The 25860-nt window shown below is 42.2% G+C and overlaps 1 long non-coding RNA gene across 1 annotated transcript; it reads right to left on the bottom strand.

Moving 5' to 3' along the window:
- Window positions 1-3836: 3836 nt before the first annotated feature.
- Window positions 3837-11783, bottom strand: LOC127963662 (uncharacterized). The gene is made up of 2 exons (XR_008154873.1): window positions 10892-11783; window positions 3837-4210 (listed from the first exon to the last, which is right to left on the bottom strand). It is a non-coding gene; the product is annotated as an uncharacterized LOC127963662 (long non-coding RNA).
- Between the last annotated feature and the right edge of the window lie 14077 nt (window positions 11784-25860).

The raw sequence follows: 25860 nt of genomic DNA, 5'->3' as shown, positions 1-25860 counted from the left end.
AAGACACAAAAAATATAAATTGTGTTATTTAAATTGTAATAGTAATTAACACACTGTTTTATATGTGTGTGTGTGTGTGTGTATATATATATATATATATATATATATATATATATATATATATATATATATATATACAGTGGGGATCGAAAGTTTGGGCACCCTTTGCAGGTTCTGTGAAAATGCGAGTAATTTTCAAAAAATAAGAGAGATCATACTAAATGCATGTTATTTGTTATTTAGTACTGTCCTGAGTAAGATATTGTGCATAAAAGATATTTACATTTAGTCCACAAGACAAAATAAATGCTGAAATTATTAAAATAACCCCACTCAAAAGTTTGGGAACCCTTGGTTCTTAGTACTGTGTTCTGTTACCTGATGATCCTCGACTGTCTTTCTGTTTTGTGATGGTTGTGCATGAGTCCCTTGTTTGTTCTGAACAGTTAAACTGAGCAGCGTTCTTCAGAAAAATCTTTAAGGTCCTGCAGATTCTTCAGTTTTCCAGCATCTTTGCATATTTGAACCCTTTCCAGCAGTGACTTTATGATTTTGAGATACATCTTTTCAGACTGAGGACATTTGAGGGACTCAAACACAACTATTTAAAAAGATTCAAACATTCACTGATGCTCCAGAAGGAAACAAGATGCATTACAATACAATATCTTACTCAGGACAGTACTAAATAAAATATAACATGCATTTAGTATGATCTCTCTTAATTTTTGAAAATTACTCATATTTTCACAGATTCTGCAAGGGGTGCCCAAACTTTTGATCCCCACTGTATATATATATATATATATATATATATATATATATATATATATATATATATATATATATATATATATATATATATATGTATATATGTATGTATGTATGTATGTATGTATATATATATATATATATATATATATATATATATATATATATATATACAGTGGGGATCAAAAGTTTGGTATATATATATGTATATATGTATGTATGTATGTATGTATGTATATATATATATATATATATATATATATATATATAAATTATTATTATTATTTTTTATTTATTTAGCCCATTTATCTTTCTTATTTATTTGTCAAGAATTAATAACCATTTTGTAGTACCATATTCATGAGTTATTATATTACATAACTTTAATAGTAACCGTTTAGTATAGGGACTAATTCTCACTATTAACTAATTGCTTATTAGCATGCCTATTATTAACATATTGACTGTTTATTAGTGCTTATTAAACACATATTCTGCATGACCATATTATAGATCCCTTAACCCTACACCATACCTGAACATAACTACTACCACTACCTTACTAACTGTTAATAAACACCAAATTTGGAGTTAGTAGTGAGACTTGGTCTCCAAACTAAAATGTGACCAATACATCTAATACTTGAATTCAGCAGGAATACATAAAAAAATTAAAAACATTGACAGTAAAAGTTCTAGGAAAAAATTTAATAATAATAAAAAAAAGGAATAAAATGTTTCCACAAAACACTAAGCAGCACATCTGTTTTCCACATTCATAATAATAATAATAATAATCAGAAATGTTTTTTGAGCAGCAAATCAGTATATTAGAATGATTTCTGAAAGATCATGTGACACTGAAGACTGGAGTAATGATGCTGAAAATACAGCTTTGACTCACAGGAATAAATTATTTTGAATATTGACCATAAAAATAAAAAAATCTTACCGACCCCTAACATTTCTGAGCAGTATCTCTCTCTCACACACACACACACACACACACACGCACGCACGCGCGCACAGACACACACACACACACATATAAATATAAATATATCCAGCACATAACAGGTTATTGCAGTGCTTTTGTGATGTCTAAAACAGATATTCCTTGCATGTGATCTTCAGGAATAAATGCCCATCGGCAGTGGACAGAGGATATCTTCCCACACTACTCACAATCTACCAAGATTGGCACCGCAATGACACAGGTCACCGCCATGTGGTCATCTGCTAGAGCATTCTGGGATGCATCAAAAACCTAACTAACATTAAGCTTGGCAGGAAGGCCTTTATAGATGCCAATGGGATAAAGATCCTTTATAACACATCCACTGTATGAAAGTGTTGGATAAAGTTTCATTTTATTTGTCTTTCCATTGGAACATGCCAGGCAGTTTCACTACAGTTTGAGGATATATGACTGTGATGTGTTCAGTAGTGCCTTGCCTGTCCGGACACTGGATCCACTGTTCAGTACCTCCAGCCTAACTATGAGGAAGTGCTTACCACTGCTTACTATTAAAAGTGTCTTTCACCACCCACTACTACACATGGTGGTACGAATAGTGGCGAAGATACACAGCCAGCCGCCCGGAGGTAAAACAGTCACAGCTGCACTCACTGGGTGTCATTGATATTGGTGTTGGTGCATGACAAATCTCAGTTGTACCTTCAAGTCAAAATTATATCAAAGTGCACCATATTTAGGATCTTTGTATTGTTTCTGGTATTGTTGTATGTGATTTATCAATCAATTTCCAAAGTATAATTGTGAGTCCCGTAAATATGTATATATGTGTATATATGAAAAGGTCACATTCGTGTCGGTCCGATGAGAAAGTCTATTTGGTTGGGGGGGGGGGGGGGGTCTTCTTACAGTAAATTCTGTAGCTGCTTGAGGCAGCCGCTTTTAAACGCTCTTGTGTGTTTTTGCATTCAGACGTGTATTTATGTCACAAGGTGACGATCTTTAGGGGCGGAACCAAAATTCGGGAAGTTTGGTTCCGCCCGGAAGTGTTTCCGCCCGGACCGGAAAAACAGAACACCCGGTAGCGCCGTAAGAGGGAAAATCAGGGAATTCGATGCACCTGTGCCTAGTTAGGGACAGCGGTTGGTGATTGGAGGATACGCTGGACAAGGCAGTACTTAAGGCCAAGTTATTTCACAGTCTGGGAGCTCTTTCTGGTGTGTGTGAAGCACTGTGTCGTGCCCGCCTTGGTGCGCTGCTGGTGGCTGTCTAACTCTCTCTCTCCCTCAGGCTGGAATTGTATGATTGTGAAGACATCGCGAACCTTAAAGGTTGAGAAGTGAACGGATTATACGGCGAATTGAGACGACGTGAAAAAGGGGATTGGAAGCGGCATTGATGTGAGTACTAAGAGCAAGCCGAAAGTGTCCTGTATATTGACCTGGCGTTGTGTAGATCTCCCCAGGAGGAGGAGGGCGGCCCTACCCCTAATACAGCGTGGTGGGAGAGCCGAAGGAATACTTATTGAAGTAGTCACAACGACGACATCACTAGCTAGGCCGCATATTCCATCGCCAGATCCGAACCAAGCGAAGTGAAGGAAGACGGGTGTCCTTTTCGTACACTGAGTGTGGTGGGTGAGTCTTCGTGCTGTGAAAACCTATAATTTTGACGTGGTGCTGTATATTGCTGTGGGTTGCTGTGTATTGCCGTGTGTCCTGTCAGATAAACCCCCGCCTTCACGCACTCCGCCGCGGGAGGACAAGGAGACTGCTGGTTCTAGCCTAGTTCAGTACAGTATATGTTGTGAGCGTGCTTCAGATCTCCGGAGATAGCACGGTACGCTGTGTTCAGCCCAGAGGTGGGAGCTATTCAAAGCAAACTAACTGTGCTTTGTGTCCAATCTGATACCTGTGGAGAGAAAAGGAAAGAGAGAGTGAGTAACACAAGGAGAAACAGAGGAAACCTGTACTTACAGTACGCTGTGTTCAGCCCAGAAGGGGGAGCTATTCAAAGCAAACTAACTGTGCTTTGTGTCCAATCTGATACCTGTGGAGAGAAAAGGAAAGAGAGAGTGAGTAACACAAGGAGAAACAGAGGAAACCTGTACTTACAGTACGCTGTGTTCAGCCCAGAGGTGAGAGTCATTCAAAGCAAACTAACTGTGCTATTGTGCCCAAGTTGATACCTGTGGAGAGAAAAGGAGAGAGAGAGTGAATAACACGAGGAGGAATAGAGCGAACCCTGTACTTACAGTACGTTGTGTCCAGCCCAGAGGTGAAAGCCATCCAAAGCAGAGTAACTGTGTTTTGTGTCCAAGTTGATACCTGTAGAGAGGAGGAGAGAGAGTGGATAACGCGAGGAGAAATAGAGCGAAACCTGTACTTACAGTACGCTGTGTCCAGCCCAGAGGTGAGAGCCATTCAAAGCAAACTAACTGTGCTATTGTGCCCAAGTTGATACCTGTGGAGAGAAAAAAAAGGAGAGAGAGTGGGTAACACGAGGAGAGACAGAGGAAACCTGTACTTACGCCGCTGCCTGTGGAGAAAGAGAAAGCGAGTGAGCACCCAAGGAACGAACTGTGTGAACCAGTACTTACTGTGAGCTGAAATCAGTGAAGAGGTGAGAGCAAAACCAAGCCGAATTAGCTGTGCCTTTGCGTCCCAGCCGTTGCCTGTGGAGGAAGAGAAAGAGAGTGAGCACCCCGAGAACGAACTGTGTGAACCAGTACTTACCGTGAGTTGTATTCAGCGAAGAGGAGGAAGAAGGAGGGCGCTACGGATACCTAAGACTCTGGCCTGGCCCCGAGCCCCACGCCCCGGATCCCCGTGGCCCCCTTGCTCCCTGACCTCTTCCCGGCCATAGCCCATCTGGAGGACCGAGTCAGAGTTTAGTTTTAATTGCCCTTTCCCCATTCCCCAAGCTATTTTTAAATATTTAAATAAAGATTGTTTTATCACTTACTTGTTCTCGTGTTGTTTTGGCCATTGGGTTGGCTTTGGGGACCTCCTCGAGGTGGAAGTTGAGAAGGGGTGTGGCTTAGTCAAAGCATAGCCGCCCCTGGGTGTGACAGATTTTGGCGCAGTCGGCAGGATTTCCACCTCGAGTTGAGTAACCAAGGTCGTCCAATGACCGACGACGTGGGGCCTTCAGCCCAACCCCGTGCTATGCCCGTTTTTATGGGGAGCCCCTGGATCCAAAAGTATGGGGGGACAGAATCCGAGGTACGATTGTCTGAATGGAAGGCCCAACTAGAGTACCTGGCCGGCCTACAGGGCCTTAGTGCAGCCCAGCGGCTTCAATTTGTGTTAAACTCCCTGGATGGAGAAGCGCGGCGAGAGGTGCATGCCGCCCCCGAAGCCGTTAGAGCCAACGCCCAAACTGTGTTCCAGTTCCTCACTGAACAGTATGGTGACCACACCCCCGTAGCTGTCCTTCGCTCCCAGTTCTTCAATTGTAAGCAGGGCCCCCGTCAACCGATTAGAGCTTTCGCCCTGAGGTTGCGAGAGCAATTCGCCCGACTACAGACCCGTCAGGACCACGGGTTGGGAGATGGAGAGACTCTATTGCGGGACCAGTTTCTTCTGGGGCTGAAGGAGGGTCCGGTGAGACAGAGTCTACGTATCCAGTTTCGAAGGGACCCGGGTCTTACGTTCGAAGATCTGAAGAAAGAGGCACTGGCCCTGGAAGGTGATGAGACTGAGGTGAGTGGTCCCCCAGTGTGTGCGGCCGTCAGTGAAGTAGCACCAGCACAACCCGGAGGCCCTGATTGGAAGCAAGCACTGAAGGCTGAACTTTTGAAAGATGTCCGCGATCAGATGTCTGAACTGTCTAAAGCCCTCGTAGGAGAATTGCGCCAAGGACGGGCGCGGGAGGAACCACGGCCGGCGCCTGGAGACCGAGTGTACTCAGAGGGAGGCCGAGAGCCGTTCAGGCGCCCGAACCACTTTAATCGGCCCCGTTTTGAATGGGACGAGCAAGGGCGACCCATCTGCAACCGCTGTGGCAAACCAGGTCACTATAGCCGCCAGTGTGGGCCCCGCAGGGCGTCAGAAGGGGGTTTTTAGGTCGGCCGGCCACTGTGGGTCGTGTGGCCGGGACCCCTCGAGAAGACCCTGGAAGAGGATATGGCTCTAGGAGCCAGATGATTGGGCGTAGCCCCGTGGCGAAGGTGAGAGTGTGCGGCAAGGAGATTCAATGCCTGGTAGACACAGGCTCCCAAGTGACGTTATTTGCTGAGAGTTTATCCGAAGAAGTGTTTGGGAAACAAGGGGCACCAGGGGCGGAGGCCCCCTGGCTTATTCTGAAGGGCGCAAACGGCCTCGACATCCCATATATTGGCTACCGATTGACGGACCTAGAGGTTCACGGAGTGATGGTCCCCCAGAAAGGTGTGATTATCGTGCAAGACCATTGTCTGGGTGCACATCGAGCCCTGTTGGGCATGAATGTCCTCGCTGATTGCTGGGAAGAGCTATTTCGGGCTAGGCCCGTATCGAAGATACCACCTGCAGAGAGGCCCAAGTGGGAGTGTGTGGTAGCTGACTGTCGAAGGGTGCAAATGAGCCAAGTCCGCAGAGAACAGGAAGAGGTAGGAAGAGTGATGTGTCGTTTTGCTTTGTCTGTCCCCGCAAAAAGTGAGGCTGTTGTGTGGGCGCGAGTACCGCCCCGAAGAGCGGGCCCAGAAGAGTGGGTGCTGGTGGAGCCCCATGTGGATTGTCCACAAGTGGAAGTGGCACGAGGACTAGCGACGGTCCGGCGGGGGAGAGTCCCCGTGAGGATACGGAATGTACACCCATACGCGGTGCAACTACATCGGCACCAACGATTAGCCCGTCTGACAACGGTTACACCCCACCAAGTAAGGGAAGAGAGGGATATTAGTTTTCGTCAGGTGTGCCCCACTGTCATCGAGGTGGCCCTGACACAAGTAGACACCCCATGGGGTGGTATGGAGAGGAGTGTGCCGAGCCACCTGGCGGGTGAGTCATTACAAGGGGAGGATTTAGAACAAGCACAGACACAGAAGTTACAGGCCCTCCTTCGGAGATGGCAGCATGTGTTCGCCACCCACGATGAAGACTACGGATGCACCCAGGTGGTACAACATCATATACCTACCGGGGATGCAGGGCCCAGCCGGGAGAGGTATCGCCCAATTCCGCCCACTTTGTATACCGAGGTACGTACACTCCTGCAAGGCATGCTGAAGCAAGGAGTTGTCAGGGAAAGCAGCAGCCCGTGGGCGGCCCCCATAGTGCTGGTGCAAAAGAAGACGGGGGCTTGGAGATTCTGCGTGGACTACCGTAAGCTGAACCTCGTGACTAAGAAAGACGCTTTCCCTTTGCCGCGGATCGAAGATTCGCTTGCCAGCCTCACGCAGTCGGCATGGTACTCTACCCTAGATTTGGCCAGTGGCTACTGGCAGGTGCAGGTGGCCGAAGCAGACCGGGAGAAGACTGCCTTTACAACCCCGTTTGGACTATTTGAATGGGACCGGATGCCTTTCGGGCTCTGTAACGCTCCGGCCACCTTCCAGCGGCTGATGCAGCAGTGCTTGGGAGGTCAGTTAATGGAGTCAGTATTAGTTTACCTGGATGATGTGATTGTCTACTCCCCAGATTTTGATTCACACCTGAGGCACCTCGAGGAAGTCTTTCGGGCCATGGAGAAGTACGGATTGAAACTACAGCCCGATAAGTGTCACTTACTACGGAGAGAAGTCAACTTTCTGGGCCACGTGGTCAGTGCGGCTGGAGTGTCCGTAGATCCTGGAAAGGTATCGGCCGTGAAAGACTGGAAGGCCCCGAGGACAGTGAGGCAAGTGCGATCCTTTTTAGGATTTGTGGGATACTATAGGCGTTTCATAAAGGACTTTTCAAAAATTGCTAAACCCCTTAATCAGTTGCTGGTTGGCACAGGTCGTAACCGGGGCCGGGGGTCGCCCAACGTAGACTGGGATGCAAATTGTGAGTCGGCGTTCCAGACATTGAAGCAGGAGCTGCTACAGGCCCCTATCTTGGCATACGCAGATTTCACAAAACCATTCCTTCTGTATACAGATGCCAGCAATCTCGGGCTGGGAGCGGTGTTGGCTCAACGGCAGGACGGAGTCGAGAGGGTCATCGCGTACGCCAGCCGGAGCCTCCACCCAGCCGAGAGGAACGATGCGAACTATAGTTCTTTCAAATTGGAGCTGCTGGCATTGAAGTGGGCCCTAAGTGAGAAATTTAAAGACTACCTCTGGGGTGCCAAGGTGACGATCATTACAGACAATAACCCATTAGTACACTTACAGACGGCGAAGCTGGGAGCCGTGGAGCAGCGGTGGGTGGCCCAACTGGCCAACTTTGACTATCAACTACAGTACCGACCAGGGCGTGAACACACGAACGCGGACGTCCTCTCAAGGCTGCCCGAAGCGGAAAGCCCCGGAGGGGCCAGCCCGGAGGAGGGCTATATGGTAGGAGCAGTAGAGGCACCAGGCAGCAGACAAGAGGCCGTGCCTGAGAACTGGGGATGGGATCCCCGTCGGTGGAGGGAGAGACAGGCCAGGGATCAAGATGTGCGGCTGGTAAGAGAATGGCTGGAACAGGGCCGACGGCTGACGCCAGCGGAGAGGTTAGCCCAGACGGATACTGGGAGGAGGCTGCTGGGGCAATGGGACAGGCTGGAGCTGAGAGATGGCGTTCTGTGCAGAAGGGTCAGTGACCCGAAGTTGGGCGAAGAAGTACGCCAGATCGTGGTACCCGCAGATGAGGTAACGGCGTTAGTTTCGGCGTACCACAACCAGTTGGGGCACCAGGGACAGGAGAGGACCGTGTCCCTGCTTAGGAGATTCTTCTTTTGGCCCGGGATAGAGGCATCGGTGCACGCCCTAATTCAAGCTTGCCCGAGATGCATATTGTTTAAGTCCAGACGGGAGGTCCGAGCGCCAATGGTACCCATCCATGCGAAGGCCCCCCTTCATATCATGGCTATGGACTTCTTGACACTGGGCCGACCACGAGATCGCTACCAGAACATCTTGGTAATAACGGATTTGTTCACAAAGTACGCTTGGGCTATCCCCACCCTCGACCAGACTGCAACCACCACCGCTACAGTTTTATGGCGGGCCGTCTTCCAGACGTTCGGATGCCCGGAGTTTCTGCACTCCGATCAAGGAGCCAACTTTGAGTCCAGGGTAATTAGAGAACTATGCCAGTTGTACGGTTGCACGAAAACTCACACCACTTCGTATCATCCTCAGGGGAACGGCGGCTGCGAGAGATTCAATCAGACCCTATTGGGGCTGCTGGGGACCTTGGACCAACAACGGCAGGACGATTGGGTGAGTGCATTGCCAAACCTCCTACAGGCCTATAACAACAGTATACATAGTACTACGGGTTACGCCCCCACGTACCTGATGTTTGGCAGACACATACGAATGCCTACTGACCTGGTCCTAGGAGTGACAGCCGACCAAGAGGAAGCAAGTGTAACGGAGTGGGTGGGGCGCCATCACCAGCGCTTGCATTTCGCCTACGAGCAGGTGTCGAAAAGGATACAGACGGCAGGAGAGAAAAGTAAGCGGTTGTATGATCGGACTGCTAGAGAAGCCCCTCTACTGCCAGGAGAGAGGGTGTTGGTGAGAGATAATCGGCGGCAGGGGAAGGGGAAACTGAGTGACCGTTGGGAGGCCACCCCTTATGTAGTCTGCCGGCAGCAGAGGCCGGGACAGCCGGTCTATACCATCCGGCCAGAAGGGAAGTCAGGCCCCGACCGTGTGGTGCACCGGAACATGATTCGCCCATGCCCTAACTACCCTGAAGCCGTGGAAGAAGTCCCCACGGAACCTGTACCAGCGGCCCCCTGGATTGAAGGTTGGGCTGTGGTACCAGGGAGACCCGTGGTGGCACCACCCCCGATCGCCCCGAGAGAACCAGAAGCAGCCCCTGAACAAGCTGAGCCCGATTCACCAGTGAGACGATCCCAGCGAGAGAACCGAGGCCGACCCCCTGCCCGCTATGGTGAGTGGACAGCCCGAGGACGTTCTAGGGACTAGAACGGATTGGCGGGGGAGGATGTCACAAGGTGACGATCTTTAGGGGCGGAACCAAAATTCGGGAAGTTTGGTTCCGCCCGGAAGTGTTTCCGCCCGGACCGGAAAAACAGAACACCGGAACTTCCGGTAGCGCCGTAAGAGGGAAAATCAGGGAATTCGATGCACCTGTGCCTAGTTAGGGACAGCGGTTGGTGATTGGAGGATACGCTGGACAAGGCAGTACTTAAGGCCAAGTTATTTCACAGTCTGGGAGCTCTTTCTGGTGTGTGTGAAGCACTGTGTCGTGCCCGCCTTGGTGCGCTGCTGGTGGCTGTCTAACTCTCTCTCTCCCTCAGGCTGGAATTGTATGATTGTGAAGACATCGCGAACCTTAAAGGTTGAGAAGTGAACGGATTATACGGCGAATTGAGACGACGTGAAAAAGGGGATTGGAAGCGGCATTGATGTGAGTACTAAGAGCAAGCCGAAAGTGTCCTGTATATTGACCTGGCGTTGTGTAGATCTCCCCAGGAGGAGGAGGGCGGCCCTACCCCTAATACAGCGTGGTGGGAGAGCCGAAGGAATACTTATTGAAGTAGTCACAACGACGACATCACTAGCTAGGCCGCATATTCCATCGCCAGATCCGAACCAAGCGAAGTGAAGGAAGACGGGTGTCCTTTTCGTACACTGAGTGTGGTGGGTGAGTCTTCGTGCTGTGAAAACCTATAATTTTGACGTGGTGCTGTATATTGCTGTGGGTTGCTGTGTATTGCCGTGTGTCCTGTCAGATAAACCCCCGCCTTCACGCACTCCGCCGCGGGAGGACAAGGAGACTGCTGGTTCTAGCCTAGTTCAGTACAGTATATGTTGTGAGCGTGCTTCAGATCTCCGGAGATAGCACGGTACGCTGTGTTCAGCCCAGAGGTGGGAGCTATTCAAAGCAAACTAACTGTGCTTTGTGTCCAATCTGATACCTGTGGAGAGAAAAGGAAAGAGAGAGTGAGTAACACAAGGAGAAACAGAGGAAACCTGTACTTACAGTACGCTGTGTTCAGCCCAGAAGGGGGAGCTATTCAAAGCAAACTAACTGTGCTTTGTGTCCAATCTGATACCTGTGGAGAGAAAAGGAAAGAGAGAGTGAGTAACACAAGGAGAAACAGAGGAAACCTGTACTTACAGTACGCTGTGTTCAGCCCAGAGGTGAGAGTCATTCAAAGCAAACTAACTGTGCTATTGTGCCCAAGTTGATACCTGTGGAGAGAAAAGGAGAGAGAGAGTGAATAACACGAGGAGGAATAGAGCGAACCCTGTACTTACAGTACGTTGTGTCCAGCCCAGAGGTGAAAGCCATCCAAAGCAGAGTAACTGTGTTTTGTGTCCAAGTTGATACCTGTAGAGAGGAGGAGAGAGAGTGGATAACGCGAGGAGAAATAGAGCGAAACCTGTACTTACAGTACGCTGTGTCCAGCCCAGAGGTGAGAGCCATTCAAAGCAAACTAACTGTGCTATTGTGCCCAAGTTGATACCTGTGGAGAGAAAAAAAAGGAGAGAGAGTGGGTAACACGAGGAGAGACAGAGGAAACCTGTACTTACGCTGCTGCCTGTGGAGAAAGAGAAAGCGAGTGAGCACCCAAGGAACGAACTGTGTGAACCAGTACTTACTGTGAGCTGAAATCAGTGAAGAGGTGAGAGCAAAACCAAGCCGAATTAGCTGTGCCTTTGCGTCCCAGCCGTTGCCTGTGGAGGAAGAGAAAGAGAGTGAGCACCCCGAGAACGAACTGTGTGAACCAGTACTTACCGTGAGTTGTATTCAGCGAAGAGGAGGAAGAAGGAGGGCGCTACGGATACCTAAGACTCTGGCCTGGCCCCGAGCCCCACGCCCCGGATCCCCGTGGCCCCCTTGCTCCCTGACCTCTTCCCGGCCATAGCCCATCTGGAGGACCGAGTCAGAGTTTAGTTTTAATTGCCCTTTCCCCATTCCCCAAGCTATTTTTAAATATTTAAATAAAGATTGTTTTATCACTTACTTGTTCTCGTGTTGTTTTGGCCATTGGGTTGGCTTTGGGGACCTCCTCGAGGTGGAAGTTGAGAAGGGGTGTGGCTTAGTCAAAGCATAGCCGCCCCTGGGTGTGACATTTACAATGTGTTATTTTTTTATTGTGGCATTGAGTATTGTACAGGCAACGTTTGTCCAGTCTTCTATTGTCCAATTTTGGTGAGCCTGTGTGTTCTTATCTGACAGGAGCGGCACCCGGTGTGGTCTTCTGCTGCTGTAGCTCATCTGCTTCAAGGTTCGACGTGTTGTGCGTTCAGAGGTGGTGTTCTTCATACCTTGGTTGTAACAAGTAATTTGAATAACTGTTGCCTTTCTATCATCTCTAGCCAGTCTGCCCATTCTCCTCTGACATCAACAAGTCTTTTTCGTCCACACAACTGACGGTCACTGGATATTTTCTCTTTTTCAGACCATTCTCTATAAACCCTAGAGATGGTTGCGCATGAAAATCCCAGTAGATCAGCAGTTTTTGAAATACTCAGACCAGTCCGTCTGGCACCAACAACCATTCCACGTTCAAAGTCACTTAAATCCCCTTTCTTTCTCATTCTGATGCTCGGTTTGAACTTGCTGCCATGTGATTGGCTGATTAGCAAATTGTGTTACCAAGCAATTGAACAGGTTTACCTAATAAAGTGGCTGGTGAGTGTGTGTGTTTGTGTATATATATATATTGTTTCATACACACCCAGGCTCTTGTCTCGAGATATTTTAAATGCTTGAATTTTCAATGTAAAAATGTTTTTTCAGTTGTCCAGCATTTGACAACGGGGAGTCTCTCAAGTTCAACTCAAAGTTTGAGTCTGGAAACCAACAGAAAGCAAAACAAGTCAGAAAGTATGTGCAGCATTAACTTATAAGCCCTTTTTATTTCATAAATGTGCTTTATATAAAATAAAGAAGCCGTTTCTTTTTTTTCTGTGTATTGCTTGTTTCTATTGGCAGGTTTGAGTATGACTTGATCTAGAATTCAGATATCAATAGTAATCACTACCTCCAGTGATTTTATTTCGAGGTGGGCGATATGCGTCCTGGAGTTTGTAATCGATTCAACATAATCAAGTGCGAGAAGTCCAACAGCCAATTCAGTTATGGTGGGTCATTTCAAGCATTAGTTCAGAAATGTACTCTACTCAAGTACACAAACACAGATGTACTCAGTACAGGATGCCATCAATGGGTTAGAACAGGATCAGACATCTGTTACTGCAAGTAAAGACCATCCTTTCCATGTTCATGATTACACATTATCATTAATGGTTATATTGCCTTCGAAATACAGTTATGATTTTAAAGAATTGAAGTTGACCTCTATTCTTATCTACCACATAAATCATTTCTCACGAAGCTCAATTGCAGCCGGCGGTCAAAAGGGGAAATCGTACTTCACCTTGTCCTTCACTGTAACCTTTCAGCATAAAGATGACGTTTGCTACTTTGCTTACCATTACCCATACACTTGCTAAGTGTTGAAGGGACTATACAGATGTACCCTCCCTAAATTGGTTAATGTGATGGACAGTCATACATAGAAGCCCATAAATCATAATGCGTTTTGTAGCAATTTTTACCTTAATATTCACCAGTTCTTTTAGAGTTGTAGACTATAGTGGTTTTGTGCACAACTGTATGTAAGCATGCATTTGAGCATACATCAGAAATCCAGCAGAAAATGTATACCATCAGTGGCCATATGGTATAATCTTTTTAGTATATTTTGTTACAAACTACTGTATTTTTTTTTCTTTTGTGCTGATGTTCCTCCTTTGTTCAGATGCATCTGCAGAAGTTGAGTGCTTTGCGCACAGCTCAGATCTACTACAGACAGGATGATCTGTGAGAAACTCTGGGAGGAAACAGCTGTCCCCTGCTCACCATCACAGCCATGCCAGGATCATCCAGCAATGATCACATCAGCCAGTTCAGTATGTAACACACTAGAATATCACTGATAAGCATCCAGCCACAGCAGTATAGCATCTTAACACGCAATCTTAAATACATGCATTCTCTTGCACTCTTGCTAACACTCTCATATGCATTGACTTTCATGAACATGAAAGCTCACACACCATATAAACACTCTCACATGAATCTTCATGCAGGCTCACATGCATCCACTTTCATTAACACTTAAGTATTCACAGCCTTTGCTCACTACTTTGTTGAAGCACCTTTGGCACCAATTACAGCCTCAAATAGTTTTGGATATGATGTGATCATATCATCATTTGGCAATTATCTGATGTTCTTCTCCTCGCCTCTTCACCTCTCAACCTCTGTCAGGATTGATGGGGGCAGACACAAATTTCTGCGTTTCTCCAGAAATATTTGACTGGGTTCAAGGCCAAGCTCTGGCTGGGCCACTCAAGGACATTCACAGAGTTGTCTATAACTGACTCTTGTTTTGTGCTTATGGTCATTGTCCTGTTGGAAGGTAAACCTTCTGCCCAGTTTCTGAATGCTCTTGACTGTGTTTTCATTAAAGGGTTAGTTCACCCAAATAGCAAAATTATGTCAATAATACCTTACCCTCATGTTGTTTCAAACCCGTAAGTTTATCTTTGGAACACTGTTTAAGATATTTTAGATTTCGTCCTAGAGCTCTCAGTCCCTCCATTGTAGCTGTGTGAATGGTCTACTGTTCACGGTTAATCAGACCAGAGAATCTTGTTTTTCAGAGTCTCCACTGAAGAGAAGTGATGTTCATGAAGCCTATTACAATAAAGGATTAATTTGTATTTAATTTATACAGGTGAAGTGTTATTTTACATTTGTTTACTTTATTTATGTACCTGAAAACTGTTAAACCTACCTTAAAAGGACTGATTATCTAATATGTATCTTTGTTCTGTTGTATTTATGTAGGCCTGCTGAATGTTAAATGGATCCAATCCATGTTCAAAAAATATTATTTGATGATGCAGCAATAACACTGCTAGTACAATTTAAATGCAGGTGTTTTTGAACTTTGCTGATTTAAAACATGATCAAAAAACTACCATATTGATGGCAAAATTTCAAATAAGAGAGGAAGTGACACATATCGGTATCGGCCAATAAGTGTTTTTTTTTTTTTTAATCGGTATCGGCCCCCAAAAAATCCTATCGGTGCATCCCTATTGTCAATTTAATGTATTGAAGTTAATCATGGGAAAAATAGCGTGTCAAAATTTTTATGCATTTAATGCATTCTACCCTGACCCGTACCTGTGCGCTAGGTCACATTGCATGCAGTTGCTTAAATTTTATTTCATTTATTTCTCAGCCCAAATTGATGTGCAATTAATTTTATTCATAGGCATACTGTTTCATGCAATGATAAGGGTTTGCATAAAAAAACTATTGATAATGTGGTATTGTTTGTTAATAGTGTAAATGAAAGTTATCACACAGTGTTACTGATAATGGAAAGGACAATCATTCTTCACACACTGTAATAACATATTTGCGATCTTCTTTGCTTATACTCTGCAGTCATCGTTGTTCAGGGTAACACATCTGATGCTTTTATATGCTACCATTCTAAAGACTTTTTTTTTCTAGAAATCATCTTACATTTACAATATACAAATATCCTTTTCAGTCCATCCATGCTTGTGCTTAACACAAAAGATGCTTCAGTGTAGTCAATTTTGGCAGTCGCAACCTGAATGCTTGTGAAGGCTTGTTATCAATGCAAGTGTTGCTTTTTTTTTTTTTTTTACTCTGCCAAAGCTGCTGTCTCAGATGGCTGCAGTGTTCAATCTGTCCAGCTGCAGTTTTGTAGTTGATCGCTCTAAGTCAAGGGTTAGTGTCGGTGAGTTTCAGGTCAGGTTAAGGTTAGGGCAGTGCAAGTCTTTCATGTGACTTACATTTAAGTTTATTGATTTATTGATAATATACATGTATCTTGATACCCTGCGAACATAAAAATGTGGTTTTCTGTGACATTATTGTGAATTCTTTTGATTTTAATGCATAACTAGTAGAATTAATTTTCGTAGCAGGTTTGAGGCATCAATTAGACTTAGCTGGAAAAAAATAATTCTTATCAAAAATTAGTGTTTTAGGAAACAATAAAATGTAATTGTAAGAATTATTTTTTTTACTATTAAATATTTTATATAAAAATAATGAAAAATGTATGTACAAAATTGCCAAAAAGAATGAATGAGTAACTACATAAATATTTTTATATTATATTACATTATTTGTGACACTGGACAAAAGCAGTCTTAAGTGTATTTTTTTTATTTTATACATCTTTTATACATTTTAGATCCATACATCATTTAAAAGCTGAATAGACAAGCTTTCCATTGATGTAAGGTTTATAAGGATCGGACAATAATTGGCCATGATACTGTACAACTGAAAATCTGGAAGCTGAGGATGCAAAAAAGTACTGAGAAAATCGCCTTCGAAGATGTCCAAAAATTAAGTTTTGATATATTTACAGTAGGAAATTTACTTCATGGAACATGTTTACTTAATATCCTAATGATTTTTGGCATAAAAGAAAAATATATAATTTTGACCCATACAATGTATTTTTAGCTATTACTACAAATATACCCCCGCGACTTTGTGCTCCAGGGTCACATTTTATATTATATTATATTATAAAAATGTACCTTGAAAATATAGGCAGGGCAAGTACAAATGTCCAAAAAAAACAAACAAAAAAAAACAAGGGAGGGGTTATTCTTAGGCCACGAATCAGCTAAGACAACTTGGCCAGTACTTAATGTTTCATTATTAGCTTCTAATGACACAAGATTACTTTTAACCAAATTCAAAATTCGGCTTTGATTTGTGTCATTGAAATGTCATTGAAATTAATTTCTCACAGAGTGTGGGAACACCTAGCAAAGAGACAACACACTTTCAAAACAGAACTCATTGTAACCACATGCAAATGCTGTGGAAACAGGCCAAAAAAAAAAAAAGAAAACCATTTCAAATGATGGTTTTAACCATGCAACGCACCTTTGGAAATGTGGAGAATAAGAACAATGCTGTATGACTTTCTGCAGTCCTCCAAGTAAAAACAGCTTTATCTTCATCACTGGACTTCATAAACTGAAAATAATTCCACACATTGCCTGTTTTAAAATCAGCTTAGTGTGCCTTATATCAGAGAAATGATGGAAAAAGTTTGACCACACCTACTTCACATTAAAGCTGTCGAAATACTGAAATAAAATAAGGGATTATGCAGTGATCAAAGATTTTATTGCATTTTAATTCTAATAAAAATTGACACAGGACTCTATGGTGTTCTTAAAATTAAGTTCCCTTTCTGCTTCCAGAGTTTGAAAGTTGATTATTTAATGTTTTTTGGACATCAACAGAATCCACTGATAAACAAGCACTGAACAGATGTCATTAATATTATCAAAAGTGATATAACCACTGATTGTTTCTATAATAAAATGTGACCCTGGAACACAAAACTAGACTTATGTTGCTGGGGTATATTTGTAGCAATAGCCAAAAAATACATTGTGTAGGTCAAAATTATAGATTTTTGTTTTGCCAAAAATCATTAGGATATTAAGTAAAGATCATGTTCCATAAAGATATTGTTAACTTCCTACTGTAAATGTATCAAAACTTAATTTTTGATTAGTAATATACATTGCTAGAACTTGTTTTGGACAACTTTAAACACAGTTGTCCTAATATTAAGATTTTTTTGCACCCTCAGATTCCAGTTTTTCAAATAGTAGTATTTCGGTAAATATTGTGAGATCCTAATAAACCTTACATCAATGGAAAGCTTATTTATGATGATGATATATAAATCTAAATTTCGAAAAATTGACCCTTATGACCCTTATATATTCAGGATCACAAATGATGTTCAAAAAAGGCTGAATATAAAATGACAGGCTTTCATGCTGAAGGAGGACAGCAGATGGTGCTCCAGTCCATGAGTGAACGATCCGGGACTCAAGGAACATGACTGAAGCTTCTTTCTGCCCAGTATATGAATATAACAGTCACAAACTTTACATTTACAATAGCTAGATGCTAAGCTAATGTACTGTCCCATTAAAAAAAATAATAATAAGTGGCCACTACATGTCTGAATCTGAAACAGCATGTAACCTTTAGTATTTACAGTTTGCCCACTTTAAACTGGAAGAGACCACCAGACTGACCTGTTGCTATTTGTTTTTACATGTCATTTAGCAGCAGGTTAAAATAATAGTTAATAAATAATAATAACAAAATAAAAAAAAAGCAATTCTCAGCATTCCCTGTGAGCAGCTTAAACAGATATCACCAGAATATTTTGGAAACGGTTAACTATTGCCATCAGAATCCAAAAGCAATACAGTAAGTGCTGTTTACTTCCCAGACACAAAACAAGCAGCTTGTGGGTGTCTCGTTTACTTGCTACTAAGAGCCTCAAACAAAACTCTTTCAAAGATTGACAAACTTTGGCAGATCCAGAGATCAGTGCTCTCTGTGAATCGACCCAGTGCTTCCGAGCAGACCCTGTGTGCCCTTACTTGAGGAAGTTGTGTACAGCCTGCCAATCACAGATTTCAGCAGATTGAGAAACTATTTTCCAGTTTAGTGTGCAATATGCATCAGAGATCAGCCGATTAGCACACAGACTGTTTTAGTTAGTTTCACAGACAGATCAGATTAGTCCATTATGTGAAGACGGCTTCTAGGCTACAGGAAAAGATTATTTATTTTGGTTTATTTTTGGTTATGCTTTTAGTTTCTCTTTAGTTTTTATTTATATATATATATATATATATAAACAAAATTAAATTAATAGTATTAATGTAAGTTTTAGTTTTGTGTATGGTTTCCCCAATTACCAAATATATACAGGTGCTGGTCATATAATTAGAATGTCATCAAAAAGTAGATTTTTCAAAAAGTAGAAGTTTCACTTTTTGAATAGAATTAGTGAAATAAATCAACTTTTTGATGATATTATAATTACATGACCAGCACCTGCATATATATATATATATATATATCATGTCACTAAAATTGTGCTTATTGTGCTGTCCTTCATTAAGAATTATTTATTACAGATTTTTACCCAAATGACAATACTGTAAAATTGACAAAAGCAACTTTATAGCTCAAATAATCAGAAGAATTAATCTTTCAGAATGTCACAATCTCCACATTTCTGCATTTAAGACCTCTAGAAAAACAAACAAATAAATAAAATGTTAGTAATATGCATGCTAATAGGCAACTAGTTAATAGTGACAATTGGTCATTAAAATTAAGTGTTACCATATTTATCAAATTAATGAAATGTTACAAATGAAAAAAGTTATGAATTGTACATATTATACTGTATTTATAGTGGAGCTGAAATGTACATTTAATTAATTCCTCTAATGATAGTATTTAATATGATTTAATAAACTCTTTTATTTCATCATGTCCCACATCCAGACAATATACACTCAGAGACCCTATACTGAGTGAATTGGGACACAAAATCACATGTCCTCTGTGTGTGTGTGTTTGCAGGGGCTCCAGATTGGTACAAGTGAACTAGAAAATAAATGGGTGCTCAGCTTAGTTCGTCTTTGCTTAGTCTAAGACGCTTCACGTCCCCCTTAGAGCTCCACCACCACAACTCCCATCTGCTGGACACGGAGAACGACCTGATAGACCCCCGCAGCATCCCCAACATCACCAGGTAAACGCTCACGCACCAGTACAGTGACCGCATCCAGCCCAGGACGTCCTGTTATTCTGCTGCCGCATGAACCAGCACAACAGCTGCCGTATCCAATTTCAATACAACATTAGGCAGCTCGGAGCCCACAATGTTCAGAACAATAATAGCCATGATGTCCATGATGTCAGAAGCTTCTAGAGTCTAGAAGGTTCTTGGGAACGTACTTCGGCCCCTCCCGGCTTGTGTATTTCTGTAATGGATAACACACACACACACACACACGATCTTGCAAGCCTCTTCTAATGGCCGGCACCACTTGAGGAGACGTGGGTCACATGGGGCTCAGTGCACTTGAGTGAAGAGAGAAGCACTCTGCTCATTATAGTCATCTAATCACCTGATCAAAACGCCCGCTAATCCACTTTGAGTCTGTCCCCCCTCCCCTCGGCCCGTCTCGCTCGGATCCAGTTTCTTCCCCCTCACACCATTAAAACCATTAAAAACCCACTAAAACCAGCCAAACCACCAGACCACACATTAAACCATTTAACTGCTTAACAAGAGAGCCATAAAACCATCATCACTCTCAGTACGGTTATTGCGTTAGGAGAGAGAGACACCGAGAGAGAGAGGCATGCAAAGAAATGCGTCCTCTGCCGCCACATGAGGTTTTCGACCGCTAACCTGCAGGAGTCGTTTGTTGGTTTTGTTGTATTGACCGGCCATTTATTATAGCTCAAAATTAGGGTTAGAGATTTGAACAACCCTTTAGCCTAAAGTATTCAACTGTGGCTCGGAACTCGTCCCGCATCGTTTGTGCTAAGGGCATGAATGATGACTCAGATTGTGCAGCTTGAGAGATGGGGAATCCCATAGACTTACAGTCACGGCCAAAAGTTTAGCAAAGTTTGCTGCTTCTGTACTTGTAGATTATTTTTCTCACGCTCTGGCATGCTGGATATTAGCTTCTGGGACAAATCCTGACTGACGGCGATCCATTCTTGCCTTACTAGTTCTCGAAGTTGATTACAATTTGTGGGCTTCTGCTTGTCCACTCGCCTTTTTGAGGACTGACCACAGATTCTCTATGGGATTGAGATCTAGGGAGCTGCCTGGCCACGGATCCAAAATGTCAGTGTTATGATCTTCTTTATCACTCTTGCTTGTGACATGGTTGCTCATGGATTGTTGGAAGAAGTCGCTCTTGCAGGACGTTTTGATACCATTCATTATTAAAGGCAGAGTATTTAGGCAGAATTATGAGAGAGCGCACTCCTTTGGTTGAAAAGCAACCCCACACATGGATGGTCTCAGGATCCTTCACTGTTGACACAACACAGGACTCATGGAAGCATTCACCTTTTCTTCTCCAAACAACCAATTTCCAGATGTCTCAAACAGTCAGCCAATCCTTGCACTTCCTGCTGAATTTCAGTTTATCCTTGATGTTTTTCTTGGAGAGAAGTGGCTTCTTTTTAGCTGTCCTTCTTGACACCAGGCCATTAACACCAGTTAAAATTACTGCCAAAACTTTTGGCCATGACTGTACATTGAATGGGGGTTCTGAGTTATTTTCTAAAGGGAAGAATATTATAGGGAAACAACCAGGAGCCAGATTTACTAGCAGCTTGCGTCAGTGCGAACTGTCGTTTGGCGTAAAAATAGCACTGTCAGGATTTACTAAAGACATGCAGTGAAGAATTGGTGATGCAAAGGCGTGGGCACAGTTATTTTTGGGCCTGGTCTTGGGGAATCATTTTCACATATAATTTAGCCACCACAGTAGAGTCCTGAGCTTAACCCCACTGAAAGTCTGAAGCCGACTTTACAGAGTGGTTTAACTCTCCCTTTTTTATCAATACAAGATCTCGGCCAAAAATTAATGCAGCTCTTAATGGAAATAAATGTTGTGATGTTGCATAATGTTGTCAAAACAATCCCCCAATGAAAGCATAATGTTATTAAAGCTAAAGACAGTCCAATGCAATATTAGAGTCTGCAACTTTTTTGGGCAGGCAGTTTAAAGTCAACTACAGCACATCACAAAGACTTTCAATGGGGTTAGGTTTGGGACTCTGTATTGGCCAATCTCTCCAAATTTAGGCCCAGTGAATCTTGACATTGGCACATGTTTGTTTAAGAAATAAAAATATGTTGCCGAAAATGCAACATGCCATAAACATATTAAAGGGATAGTTCACCCAAAAATGAAATTTACTCCATGATTTACTTACACTCAAGGAATTTTAGGCGTATATGACTTTGTCCTTCCAGACAAATACAATCTGAGTCATAAAAAATGTCCTGGCTCTTCCAAGCTTTTTTAATGGCAGTGAATGGGGGTCAAGATTTTGAAGCCCAAAAAAACTGAAATTGGCAAATTTCAAATTTCACTTGCTCGCATCCGAGCAAAGCTTGGGGCATGTTTACACTTGACAGGTTAGGTTCATTTAAAACTAATGCTTTTGTGATTTCTCTTTTAGTCTGAAGGTGTGAGAACACGGCGACTGAAACAAAAACACCTAGCAATTACCCAGAACGCCTTATTAACAGTAACACCCTAAAATTAAGGCATTAAGTTTTGTCTTCTAAACATCACTTGCAGGAGAGATAAAATTCTCACACGACTGAGTATTAAAGTAGTGTTAAAGGAAATGAGGTAGACAAATTGTGATTTACTGTATGGGAATATATAGTTTCTGTCTGAAGATATGATCTCACTTCTTATATACTTATCTGACATATATTAACTGACAGCCCGTGTGTGTGTGTGTGTGTGTGTGTGTGTGTTTCCTGCAGTCCCACCACATACGTGTTGGAAGAGGATGAGCCAGCGTTCCTGGAGGAAGTCGATTACAGTGCAGCAAGCAATGATGAGATTGATCCCGATCTTGAACCCGATCTCCAGGATAACCATGCCCCCCAGACCCCAATTCTGACTCAGAGTTCAGCCGCCAAGACTCACTTAACTGAAATTCAACCAGACTTACTTTAGTATAAGGCTTTAGCTGATCTCACCGGTCATTTGCCTGTGTACTACATCACTTGTGTTTGCCTAATTGCCTACTTTATAGAAACTCGTTTGTTCAAAAAGTTGGCCTAAATTAGATTAACTTCAAAATCGTAACCGTAATGATTATAGATGCTTTACAAGTTACAGCATTATTAGTAATGTTAGAAATCACGTCATTATTAAAATGGAGGAAAAGTTTTGTCATTATTTACTCATCCTCATGTTCGAACCCTGTTTAACTTTCAAACTTCTGTGGAAAACAAAAGTAGATGTGATGAAGAATGTTCACACTTCTCTGTTCTGTATGATGAAAATTAAGTTTTAAAAGGATAGTTCACCCAAAAGTGAAAATTTGCTGTTTTTTTTTTTTTGTTTAGTTTTTTCTCAGCCTAAGGTCGTTCAAGAAATAGGTGACTTTTTCTTGAGTATAACAGTAAAGAAGAGTTTTAGCTGAAACCATGGTCCTTGCTGATTCATGAAATGCAAGTCAATGGCTACTGTCACTTAGGGAGTCAAAAAGCATATACAGGCAACACAAAATTAATTCTTATGGCTCCTGACTATATACTATTGAGGTCTTACGGAGTGAAACGATTAGTCTGTGCAAGAAACTGTTATTTACAACAATATCTTTAACCAAGAGCTTCAATAACCAAGATAATGTTCAGTTTCTTGCACAAACCAATCGTTTCACTTCATGAGACCTCGGTATATTATCAGGAGCCATGAGTATTATTTTTTTGTTATCTGTATATGCTTTTTGACTCTCAAAGTGATAGCAGCAGCTGACTTGCATTTTATGAATCACCAAGGGCCACGGTTTCAGCTAAACATCTTTAATGTTACACTGAAGAAAAAAAAAAGTCACCTACATCTTTGATGGCCTCAGGGTAGAAGTAAATTAACAGCAAATGTTCATTTTTGAGTAAACTATATCTTCTTCCAAACAGATTTGGAAGGACATGAGGTTGAGTAAATGACAGAACCTTTAAAACTCTGAAAAGTGAAAATGTAACAGTCCCTATAATAAGAAATTGTATGAAATTATTAATTATACTTAACAAAAAAAATGAAATGTTATGTGCTAAATGTGGCATGATAGGGTCACAATGAGGTTGCAGTGCTAGATCAGTATTGTGTGTGAGTGCGTGTTCATGCCACATTTTGTGGCTGTACTTGCTTTTTAATTGGGAGAGCTTCTGTTTTTTTATGTAGATGTTTATATTTCTTTTTTGCAATTAGTGCATGGTTTTTGGAAGTCAACTTTTAATTTATTTTATGTGTTTTATTGGTTTATTGGGAGAAAAGAAAGGTAAAGCTTGATTTTGATGTTGGCAGTGCAGTGTGTGTGAGTGTACTTGTTTGTATTCGCATTTGTAGGATGTCAGCAGTTGGCCTGCTAAACGTGTGTATGGGGTAGAGGAAAAATTAGCACTTTGGTTGCACTTATTTTGGATTTAAATTAAAAAAATTTAAATTAACACTTAGATTCAGCAAGGACAGATTAATGTACTTGCTGATATTTATTTCAAATAAATGCTATCCTTGAACTTTTTGTTTTCAACACTGATAATAGAAAATGTTACTTAAACAGCAAATCGGTATATTACACTGAATTCTGAAGGATCATGTGACACTGAAGACTGAAGTAATGATGCTGAAAATTCAGCTTTCAATTAATTACATTTTAACACCTAAAGATTAAAATCTGTGATAGACTATGATAGACTGATACAGCACATTTTATGTTTTCAGATATTTTATTGAATTTTAAGTAGGGGTGTCAAAAAATTAATCACATCCAGAATAAACATTTAGTGTATTTATATATAAAAGTTTAACTGAGACAACTTTTCAGCTCAAATAACACAGTTTTGTATGAAATAATTAATGTAAGAACTTTAACAAAATTACAAGCTTTACATTTAGGCTTCTTGATGTCTCCTAAATGCCTTGTCCATAGGCTTCTTTTGTATATACATTAGTGCAAATGCTATTTTTGCGTGTTTTTACAAACTGTGGCACTACAACATGCCGTCCATAAAGCTTAGCTTGTTTTGAACCAGGAACACTGTGGACAAGTGGCCATTCCGACAGGAAAGAGTAAAATGAGAGAATGAATAAGTGGGAGCGGGAGAGATGTGGCTTAAGCAGCGGAAGAATGCTAATCCACAGTCGGCATGCCAAAAGAAAGCTCCCATCTTTTCAACTCTATCACTTCCTCTTTCTTTTCAACATCCCTTCATTTTCCACAGTGCAGAAACAAAAGACCCAATCCCAGCTGGCCCTCAAAGACAGCTGCATTCACATCAGACCCCTAATTAACCACACCAGTACATTTGACATGCATATGTCAACACAATCTGATTCTCCCCTGACTATTCATTTAAAACCCATTCATTGGCTTTTATGTAACTCCATTCATTGTGCAGATCTTTATCAGTGTTTATAATGAGACACTCTCCATTGTTTGCATATGGTTTTTATAGATGTATATGGCCTACTGATTACATTGTTCGAACCCATAAACAATTTAAACCAGGAATTAAAGCTGAGCCATCTGTGCCAAAAGACACAATTCTCATACAAAGGAAAAGCATCCACATGACTATTACTATTTGCGAATTTGCAAAGCAAGTGGACAAATGAAACCAAATTAATACAGCAGTAAGGAAAAAACACTATATCTAACTATTTTTCTTGTTAACTCTTTTTCCCACCAACATTTTTGAAAAAAGTTGCCAGCCAATGCCAGCTTATTTTCACCAAAAATTTAATGGACCCCAGAATATTTAGTTGTATGAATATCTGAACATGCAACACATCAAACTAAAAATCAGACTCTCTACTTTCAAACAAAAAAACAAACAAACTATTTTTGTCTAGCTTTAAAGCTGCAGTCGGTATCTTTTGGCGCTCGCGTCTGGCGGAAGAACATTGCAGCCGGAGGTAGTTCTCCCTGGTTTTTGCAAAACAAATAACAGGTAGAAGTGCACTGAGCCATAACGATATTTTATTTTGAAAAAATAAAGGCTGGATTCTCTAGGTTACATCTTGGTCACATGAAGGTCACAGATTTTATGCCAGTCTTATCATTTTATTTTGTTGTATTTATCTGTCACACAATGTTCTTCCGCTAGACTCGAGTGTCAAAAGTCACCGACTTCAGCTTTAAACATTTTTTTGGTCAACACTTGAATGTAGGTTTGTTTCATTAAAAAAAATGAGATAATCACATTTTTATCAAAAACTACATCTGAATTCAGTAATATTATCAAAGTAAAGATGCAGGAGATGGCTTCCATAAGTACTCCAAAAGCTTGCACATTTGACTCTGTAATATAAGGTAGTTTTCATT

The sequence above is a fragment of the Carassius gibelio genome, chromosome B8, assembly GCF_023724105.1.
Source record: "Carassius gibelio isolate Cgi1373 ecotype wild population from Czech Republic chromosome B8, carGib1.2-hapl.c, whole genome shotgun sequence".
Lineage (NCBI taxonomy): Eukaryota > Metazoa > Chordata > Actinopteri > Cypriniformes > Cyprinidae > Carassius > Carassius gibelio.
This window is presented reverse-complemented; position numbering and strand designations above follow the sequence as displayed.